We start from the raw sequence: 10,876 nt of genomic DNA, 5'->3' as shown, positions 1-10,876 counted from the left end.
ACGTGTACTGTGTTGTCAACACGTTTTAATAGTGGTAATGTGAAAATGCTTAGCAGAAGAGACTATAAGACACATTAAATACCTTATGTGTGTATCCAAAGCAACATTTTTATCTTTCTGGTTCACATGTAATAAAGTAGGATAATCAGCAATCAACTATATATATATCACAACATAGCTTGACTGATATGGAAATGTATGTGCTATTTGATGTTCCATGCTTGGTGTTCACACTAGCTTGAGATAGCTGATGGGTCTATGCCCTTCCATAGAGCTGACCCTGAACACGTGGTCTAAGGCAGGGTCTGGGGATCTTGAAGGCACTGGTCACTGGTCCTTAAAGCTCCAGGCATGGCTTGCATGAGAGGTGCCCTGACCCCCGCAGAGGGCCCCTGAGCTAACATAATGTCTTACTCTGGAATCTTCACAGGCACTGCTCTGTGGAGACCCACTGTTCAAATGAGGTGATGTGCATGTCTGTCACCCCATCGCTTGGAGACTGGGGCATGGGGAATACAATTTCTAGGCCTGCCTGGGTATGCAGAGCAAAACAGTCCAATAAATGCTGGGGAGAGATTTGGTATGGAGACATTCCTGTGCAAGCACAAGTCTTTGAATGCATATTTCCCAGCACATGTTTAGATATGCTGAGCACGGCAGAGTGCATGTGTGGAGCCTAGCTGGAGACAGTCAGGTCCTGGAGATTTACTGGTTGACATATACAGTCCTCAGTGAGTTCCAGGTTCAGAAAGAGGTTCTGTCTTGAAAATAAGGTAGAGATTGCTAGAGGAAGACACATGACTTTGATTTCTAGAGTCATTGTGCACACACACAAAGTTTTCTAAAACAGAGGAGTGGAAAAATGAGAAAAGAAACTGGGTTCAGAGAGGCAGATGCACACCCGTCTAAGGGAATGTAGCTCAGTGCCACATTGCATGCTGCATGTCCCAGTTTCCTGTACAATAATGTAAAAAAATATTGTCTGCAAGGACTCTGCCACCATTCTGTCCTCGGGGACAAGTCCAGCTCTAGAGGGTGTTCTGGATTCTGGAAACAGGAGAATCCAGCATACGGTGGCCAAAGTCCCAGAAACATGAAACCAATTTAGGTTGAGTGGGGAAGAGGCCAACCTGACCATTTCCGGCCTCACGAGCCCTGGTCCAGGAGAATATGAATGAGCTGTCCCTGTAGCATAGGCCCTTTGCTGGGAGGAGAAAACAAGGTCTGGAATGTCCAGCCTGGGGTGTACGATGGATTCAGGCTTCTTGGTGGTAAGCAGAGCAAGAGGTGATTATGTACTAGTAATTATGTGTTGAAATTGTGATGAATTTCCATGTGTGGAGCTAAGGCAAGAAATACACACAAGAAAAGGTCTGGACTAGGGTGGATGTGGCTTGGTTGGGGTGGGGAAGGTTCAGATGGGGAGGGCGCCCACCATCACTTCCTCTACAGGAACAGCTTGTGATGACAGTCAAGGGAAGGGGCAGGGTTGTCTGTGTGGCCCCCAAGTGAAGCCAGGTACAGGATTTTCCCTGTTTCCAGCCCTAAATAAGAGAGGGCATTCAGGTACATCCACCACACAGAAAACAGTGAGGTCTTTGTGTTGACTGAAAGAAGCCTGTGGAATTTCACATATATGTTGTCCTGGTGTCACCGAAGTCACTGACAAAGACATAAAGTAGGACAGGGTAACAGGTGATAAGGAGTCGAAGGAATATCTAAAAGTTGGTAGGATTCTAAATAACGATGATGGTGATGGATGAATCCATATGTAAATATTTATTTATTTTTATATAATTTAAAATATAATTACATAGTTTTACATGTTAAATTATTTAAATATACATATATAAGAATTTAATCGCATACCTTAATCTAGACTAAAATTCAGGATGTAGTCCAAGATGACCCTGATTTATTAAGGTAATTGTACATTGTTTTGCAGGTGAGATTGTGTGAGCATGTGTGAATGTGGAGGTCAGAGGACTTGTGGGAGTGAGTTGGTTCTCTTATTCCACCAAGTGGATCCTGGACTGTCAACTTAAATCATCAGTCTTGGTGGCAAACCTGTACATGCTTAGCCATCTTTCTGAACCAATATGAACACACACACACACACACACACACACACACACACACACACACACACACACCACATAGCATTTATTTGGGTCTTAGGGTTTTTTGTTGCCCATGGAGACCAGAAGAGAGAGTTGGATCTCCTGGAACTGGAGTTAGATGGATGTAAGCCTCCATGTAGGTTCTGGGACTCAAACCTGGGACCTCTCCAACAGCAGCCAGAGCTCTTAGCAACTGAACCATCTCTCTAGGCCCTCAATAGTAATCTTTCCCCTCTGTGTACCCATAGCTGCCCTGTAATTCACCTCAAGTCAGAGATCCACCTACATTTGCCTCCTAAGTGCCAGGATTAAGAGATTGTAACATTGTCTGACTAAAAATGAGCATTGTATGGCATCAAATTGCTTCTATTACAGATTGCTGAGAATTTAGGCGTATATTTTCATAATTGGAATAATTGTATGTGGAATAGAGCTTGCTATGTAGCACCCACTTCCTTCCCCTGCTGCCATCTCATCTTGAGTGTTGGGATGGCATCTCTAAAAATCAGACTAATTCTCAGGCAAAGCAAATCCCACATCATATTTTATAATCATGAGGTTTTGAGGGGACTTCCCCATTTTTTCCTGCAAGATCTGCATGCCCACTCTACTGTCCAAAGCTCCAAAGGCAAGGATAGGGCCCTAGCAAATCTCACAGCATATTTTTGGTCTGAGGGCCCGATAGAACCATAGACCTCCATGGTATACATTGGCCAGGGAGATCCACCAGGTATGTTCTGCCTTCAGTGTGTCATAAATTCGTGACACAGTGCAGAGCCTTGTGTCCTTATATTCCTTATGGCTGGAACTGGTGCTGGCATGCTGGCCACGGTGTGAGGTTTTGGTGCCATCACCTGCATGTCACCAGAAGTTCTCTTCCATACGCTCCAAGGAACCTCCTGAGGGCACCAGAGGACTCCTGCTCTCTTGCGATGGCTGGGGATCCTCATTCTGATGCCAATTGAGTAGACCTGCCAGGTCCCAGCCTTGCTCACCAGCCTATCCTGGGGTGCATTAGGCATAACCACGGTCAGAGCAGTGTTCATGCAAAATTTTCACCTCAGGAAAATAGGATGTCCCCAAGGAACATATGAGTCACTTGAGAGCCAGGCATGGGCAGGCCCATCAGCTCCCTAATGCCTAGACCCAGGGTAAAAATGGCTTAGGAAACTTGGGAGAACAAATAATGTCAAGGACTTTGAGACTGGTACAAGGACATGTCTCTACAGAGGGCAGTTCTAGGGACAGCTGGTGGTTTGCAGGCCCACAGGAAATGTCACCTGTCTAGAATGTTAAGATAAGCCTTATGGAGACCCACAAGTGAGGTGTGGGGGCCTGTTATGTCTCCGAGAACAATCCGGATCCATTGCACATAGGATCTACTAGAGACTCCTAGCACCCTAAGAATTCTCAAAATGGATCTAAGCCTAGGGCTGCGACTGCTTCCCTATTTTTATGGAGGTACTCTGAGCTGATCTTGCCTTTTTTCATTTCCTTATTGTTTCATCAACCAGACTGATTGCTGTTGGTGTTTGAGGCTAGCATGGGATGGTATGATTGGACCTCCAGTTGTATGAAGTGTAGGCTCAATTTCCTTAACCAATATAATATTTTACAGCTTATTAACCGAACGTACGTCCCTTATAACCCGACTAACCAAAACAATGGGAACAGAGGATTAAAGAACACAGTAACAAAACCGTAAGGATATCAGTTCCAAGGAACGATTCTCCTGGTATAATCAGCAAGATTTCTTCTGCTAGAACCTGGAGTAACCAGAACCTGTAACCTCTGCAGGAGCCGGAGCCCCGAAGCCTTCCCTCAAGTGGTTCTCTCTAGGAGCAGCTCGAAGAGGAGCAATGAACAGCCAAAACTATACAAAGTCTCCAGAAAGCCCTACCTCCAGTTTTTGCCTCATTTATATATCTTTTCCCAGAGTCTGCTCACGGGATCTTCTCAGCTGGCAACAATCAAGCTCCGGCATGAGGTGGTTGCTCTTCTAGTGGATCAACCTCACCTGTTCTCTCACAAGACGGTTCTGATCCCGCACTTGGGCTCATAAAGAAACAGGTTTATCTCTCCTTCATTTCAGGCTTATACACTAACAGTAAAATTAAATCTGCACCTTGATTCTGGTCTCCAGGGTCTATTTCTTAGGATTTTGTGCGGATCCTTTGCCACTTATCCCCATTTTCCTGATAACTGGTCTCTATAGCTGGTACCCGAAGAGGGACAACCAAGGCTCCCTAACAGTTGCAGGTCACTGGAGCCCTCTACTCTGCATGAGTCACTGAAAATTTCAGTGTAAAGAGAATTAGTAAAAAATCCTGGAAGGATTTCTAGAAAGTAGGTGCCTTCCCTCCCCCCCTAATATATAAAAAAGCAAAGGTTCTTAAACTGTGTCCTTGGAAATACATACACAAGTGCACACTGCAGTAAATCCATATGAGGACTGGATAAGTAGAAATTCTGCCTGTCCTGGTTCATTTTGCAAATGCTGTATGACTCAAACTGTAGAAAAATTTATGAATGCAATCGGTATGTTAAAGCTATGAGTCCTTTCAGTTTTATTCATGTTTGTAAAAAACCTAATATAGATTTGCTAATATTCTCGGATGCTATATTACAACCAATATCACAATTATAGTTTGCTGTCCATGTGAGCCCTGCAGTGAATGCTCTTCCCATCACAGGTATCTTTAATGCTTCAAAGCAATCCATAATAGAGGGAAAACATGAATGCAAATAAAGTGATAAAACTTTAGGTTCCGAATCCTTTTTAAAATTAAACCAATTTTTCGAATTAACTCATAGAGATAAAAAGATTCATCAGGGTAATGAATGTTGTAAACCTTTCACATGCACTTATCATTTTGCAGGTATGAATGAAGTCATACTGGAGAGAAGTGCTATGAACTCAGTGTGGTAAAGCCTTTGCATATAACAAGCAGCGTCAAAGGCATTAGAAATTCACTCTGGAGAGAAAACTCATGAAGGGAGTCATTATGATGAAGCTGTTGCACGTCACAAGAATGTCCAAATACATAAAAAAAAAAAACCCACATACTGGGGAGAAACCCTATGAATGTAATCAGTGCGATAAAGTCTTTGCATATCCTGGTCATCTTCAAACACATGAAAGAGTTCATACTGGAGAGAAACCCTACAAGGATAATCAATGTGATAAAGCCTTTTCACAAAACTGTAGTCCTCACTTAGATAAAAGAACACATACTGGGGAGAAACCGTATGAATGTAATCAATATTATTGAGCCTTTTCACAATACAATGATCTCCTAAAACATAAAAGAACATGTACTGGAGAGAAACCCTATGAATGTAATCAATGCAATAAAGCCTTTGCATGTAACAGTGCTCTCTGAGTACATAAAAGAATACATACAGGAGAGAAACCCTATGAATGTAATCAATGCGGTAAAGCATTTGCATATGGTTGGCTTTTTCAAATACATGAAAGAGTTCATACTGGAGAGAAACCCTACAAGCGTAATCAATGTGATAGAGCCATCAATTACATCTTCAATTACATAAAAGAACACATACTAGAGAGAAACCCTATGAATGTAATCAATGTAATAAAGCCTTTTCACCACACCACCATCTCATCACACATAAAAGAACACATAGTGGAGAGAAACCCTACAAATGTAATCAATGCAGTAAAGCCTTTGCATGTCACAGAAATCTCCAAAAACAAAAGAACACATTCTGGAGAGAAACTATGACTGTAACCAATGCATTAAAGCTTTTGAATGTCTCAGTAACCTACAAGTACACAGAAGAACACATACTGGAGAGAAACCCTATGAATGTAATTACTGTGGTAAAGCCTTTGCATTTCACAGTCATCTCCTCATGCATAAAACAACACACACTAGAGAAAAACCATATGAATGTAATCAATGTGATAAAGCCTTTTCACAACCAGGTAATCTCAGAGTACATAAAAGAACACATACATGAGAGAATGTATTTAACATATTGAAGCTTTTGTACTTTTATGTACATCCTCATCATCCTGAAAGAATTCATCCTGGAGAGAAACCATGTGAATGTATTTAATATGGTAAATGAAGCCTTTGCACATTTCTTTAGTCTTCATCATCCTGAAAGTATTAATGTGGAAGAGAAATTCTATAGATATAAGTAATGCGGTAAAGCCATTGTCTGTCACAATCATCCCCTAATACGCAAAAGTACAGGTACTGGAGAAAAAAAAATGTATGAATGTTTTCAATTTGGTAAAGGTCTATCTAGACCCAACCCAACTCAAGATTTGGTCAATGAAAATGTCAAGAATTTATTGTATTTAAGATGCTGCTTATGGATCAGAGCTGCAGAACTGACTCTCCAGGTAAACTGTGACACACACACACACACACACACACACACACACACACACACACACACACCTTGTCCCCTGTAGGCAGAATGTTACAGAGCTTTTAAGCTAGAAACCCACAAACATCTGTGCCAAGTTACAGTTACATATTTCTACCAATGAGGATTTAGGGATATGGGTTTTCCTTATGTTGTTGATCTATGCCAACTGATACTGAATTTAGGTTTTACACATGGCAAGATTTCACAATGAAATAAGATAAAAATGTTCAAAATACAGGAAATGTAGGTAAAATAAAACTTCAGCCAAACAAATGAAAATATATCCTATCTGTGTGCACTAATAGTTGGGAACTCTGGAGGGGTGCCAGCATTATTGGGTCCTATAGCTCAAGGATACCGGTGCCCTCTAATCTGCTTGACAACTAAGATCTACATTCATCAAGTATATGTTATCATCAATAAGGCTGTCTTAAATGTATAAATCACCTTATTTTTATATAGAACTAACTGCTGCTGAGTCAACAATGTTTGAATTAGTCAGCCAGGAGCCATACCGCTCACTACAGGAAACTCATCTCTTCTGTACTTCAGGAAGGTAGAAATCTAAGACCATGGGAGGCTGTCGGTTGTGAGACTGGGGAAGATTAGAGGGAAATGGAATTGGCCATACTGTCTCTCTTGGATTTCAAAACAGTGATTAAGTGAGAAAGCTGTGTATATTCAGTCCTCTAGTATGGCTTCTGACTTTCTAGTTTGATGTATCAATAATCCCATAGATATCAGGGAGAAAATATATAAAAACCAAAATTGCTTAGTCTTCATTCATGACTCCTCAACTCAGCAAGGTCTACAAGGATGATTCTCACTCCTCATCTAAGGGTGTCTCATGTGAGTCTGATACAGCAAACTCGACCTCCCTCATGCCCCAAGAATCTTTCAACTTACCTTTCTTGAAAGAATCTACACCTTAACAAGTTCAGAAACTGCGTCATGAACAGTGTTCATGACTGCATGTTACATTTACCATAGTGATGTACTTTTCCACTTCAGGTACTTCTATCCACCAACTCTTCTAGAAGATCCTGCACTTTATGAGTCTCAGCATTGGCTTCCCTCCCTTGCTGGGTGGAATCTCTCAGAGGACCGCTATAGCAGACTCCCAGCCTGTTCTTTCTCTTCAAGCACTTCTGGTGACCCTGACTATCTCTTCTAAACAGTGTAAGTTTTTTGATTAATGACGCAATTCATTTTAAGAATTATGCATGCTCTTCTGGACGCTTAATTCTCATTCAGAATGACATCTATAATTCTTACAAAAGATGAGCATCATTAATCAGAAACACTTACAGTGTGTAGAAGAAAAAGAGTTAGGGTGTCTTCAGAGTAAAACAGCACTGTTAGAAGAGAAATGAGAAAATGGACATTGCTTTAACATGTATCTGAATAAAAATTCTGACCAAGGTGAACCATAATAAAGCATTTTCAAAAAAAATTCTAATGGACCATCACAAAGAGCAAAGTGTAACTATAATCCCAGCTGCCAGGATACAGTTTAAGATGGTTTCAAGACATGAAAACTTTTTAAAAGTGTCTTTTATGATGGAACTAAAGAGATATAAACAAGAGTGTTATTAGAAAGCTTGCAGCAAAATTTAAAAGTTCACTAGCAATATGAGATTTACATGGAGGTTCTGACTCCCTATAATGAGTCCAAGTAGAACTTTTCAATGTTGAATATGCATATGAAATTTAGGGTGATTGAATTGATGGTCATATTTCTTGCTTTAATTTAATTTTTGTGATATCCAGGTTCTGGTGAAAAGTGGAAGTGGTAGGACTTTTAAGAAATTGAGCTATAGGGTCAAAGTAGATTATTACTCAGAGATTGTGTATGCTCCACCAACTTCAGGCTCAGGCCTTTAGTCTCACCTTCATTGTGGAGAGTTGAAGTCTCAAGTTCTTACCACTAGGACCTCACCTGAATCCTACTATGTTTGACCTTCACTAAAGATCCTATATCAATTAAGAATCAAGAAGCTTTTTTTAGTTGAGAGAATTTTGATGGCTGCTTGTATTTCTTTATGGATTGCAGTACTGTTTAAATTGTCTGTTTGATGTTGATTTAACTTTGGTAAGTGAAATCTCTCAAGAAAACTGACCATTTTCTTGAGATTATTTTCAATGTGGTGGAATACAAGCTTTTGAGTCAGCTTGTATTCCCCCTTTCTGATGTTATTAATTTGGATACCGTCTCTCTGCATTTTAATTAGTTTGGCTACGAGTTTGTCTCTCTTGATGATTTCCTCAAAGAACCAGCTCTTTGTTTCATTGGTTATTTGTATTGATCTCTTTGTTTCTAAGTTATTGATTTTAGCTATGAGTTTGATTATTTTATGTGTTTACTCCTCTTAAGTATGTTAGATTCTTTTGTTCTAGAACACTTAGGTGTGCTTTTAAATTAAGATCCAAGAAATAATCCAACACAACTAAAGAAACCTCATTTTTGACAAAGAAGCCAAAACCGTACAATTAAGAAAAGAAAGCATGTTCAACAAATAGTGCTGGTATAACTGGATGTCTACATGTAGAAAAATGCAAATAGAGCAATATTTTTCACCCTACAAAAAACTCAAGTCCGAGTGGATCAAAGACCTCAACAGAAAACCAGAAACATTAAATCCATTAGAAGAGAAAGTGGAAATCAGCCTTGAACTCTTTGGCACAGTATACAACTTCCTGACCAGAACACCAAGAATTCAGGCTCTAATAACAACAATAAATGAGTGGGACCTCAGAAAACTGAAAAACTATAAGGCAAAGGGTACCGTCAACAGAACAAAATGACAGCCTGTAGACTAGGAAAAGATCTTCACCAACCCTATTCTGACAAAGGGATAATATCCAAAATATACAAGGAAATCAGGAAATTAAATGCCAACAAAGAAAATAATCCATTTAAAAATGAGGGACAGTGTCAGTCCATGTATAGCATCAGCCTGAGTTCATTGTCTGGTGGGCTGGTCCAGGCTGATGGAAGGAAAGACTGTACAGAGCTAAACAGAATTCTCAACAGAGGAATCTTAAAGAAATACTCAAAGCGTCATTAGTCATAAGAGGAACGCAAATCAAACCAACTCTGAGATTCCATCTCACACCTGTCAGAATAGCTAAGATCAAAAACTCAAGGGACAGCACATGCTATCTATGACGTGAAAGAAGGGTAACACCCCCGATTTCTGGTGCAAGTGAAAACTTGTACAACCACATTGGAAATCAGTCTTGTGTTTTCTCAGAAAACTGGGAATAACTCTACCTGAATACCTGGCTGTATCACTCCTGGAAATATAGCCAAAAGATGGTTCAACATACAACAAGGACTTGCTAAACCATATTTATAGCAGTTTCACTCGCAATAGCCAGAAACTGGAAACTCTGATGTGCCACACTAAAGAATATGGAACTGGTGCATTTAAACATTGGAATACTACTCAGCTATTAAAAACAAGGAAATCCTGAAATTACCAGGAAAATTGATGGAACCAGAAAAGGGCATCTTGAGGAGCATAACTCAGACCCAGGAAGACACACATGCTGCACACTCACTCACAAACAGATATTAACCATAGAGTACAGCATAACCATACTATAATTCACAAACCCAAAGAGGCCAAGTAACAAGGAGGACAAAGTGATAATGCTTGAATCACCTTCAGAATGGGAAATAAGTATGACACGGGAAGTGGTTGAAGAGAGGCAACAGGATAAAAGAGGGTACTGAGGGAAACGAAGATGGAGGATCAGATGTTGGGGCAGAGGGCATACAGAGAGAAAAAAAAACACTCATGGGTGTAGACATCTCTGAGGACATGATGGTGACCAAGGACAGAGTAACCTCCTGGGAGTCTATGGGGATGACTGTAGTTGAGAGTCCCTAGTAGCATGGGTGATAGACACTGAAGGGGCAGACCTCAAACCAGACAGAACTCCTAGTGGATGGAGGGAACTCCAACCCACCCACAAAAAAACTGACCCAAAATTTACCCTGCCTACAAGATATCTGGGGCTAAGAATAGAACCAACACAGAGGTAATATCCAACCAGTGCCTGGCCCAACCCTAGACCCAAACCAAGGAATCCGGTCAATGAGTGACACTATTAATGACACTCTGATGTTCTTGCATATGGAGGGCTAGCGTAGCTGTCCTCTGAGATGCTACACCCAGAAAAAAAAATTAACACAGATGCTGAGATTCACAGACAAACTTTGGCTGGAGCAATGGAAGAATCGGGTTATAAGGGAGGATGGGAGGTTCAGGGGAGGGGAGAGATACTCCACAAGAAGATGAACAGAGACACTTATCCAGGTCCCAGCGGGGCTTGCAGGGACTGAA

At 40.8% G+C, this 10,876-nt stretch overlaps 2 protein-coding genes and 1 pseudogene across 2 annotated transcripts in view; 2 read left to right on the top strand and 1 right to left on the bottom strand.

Moving 5' to 3' along the window:
* LOC127203988 (zinc finger protein 721-like) overlaps positions 1-10,876 on the top strand; it is a 1,570,727-nt gene that overhangs the window by 123,134 nt on the left and 1,436,717 nt on the right.
* Positions 1-10,876, bottom strand: part of LOC127203992 (zinc finger protein 431-like) — a 436,824-nt pseudogene that overhangs the window by 103,340 nt on the left and 322,608 nt on the right.
* The window catches only part of LOC127204012 (zinc finger protein 120-like), a 428,901-nt gene that overhangs the window by 131,006 nt on the left and 287,019 nt on the right, over positions 1-10,876 (top strand). The window lies entirely within an intron of this gene.

This window comes from Acomys russatus, chromosome 19 (genome assembly GCF_903995435.1).
Source record: "Acomys russatus chromosome 19, mAcoRus1.1, whole genome shotgun sequence".
NCBI classification, from domain to species: Eukaryota; Metazoa; Chordata; class Mammalia; order Rodentia; family Muridae; genus Acomys; species Acomys russatus.
Note: the sequence above shows the minus strand (reverse complement) of the source record. Positions and strands in the feature narration are given on the sequence as shown.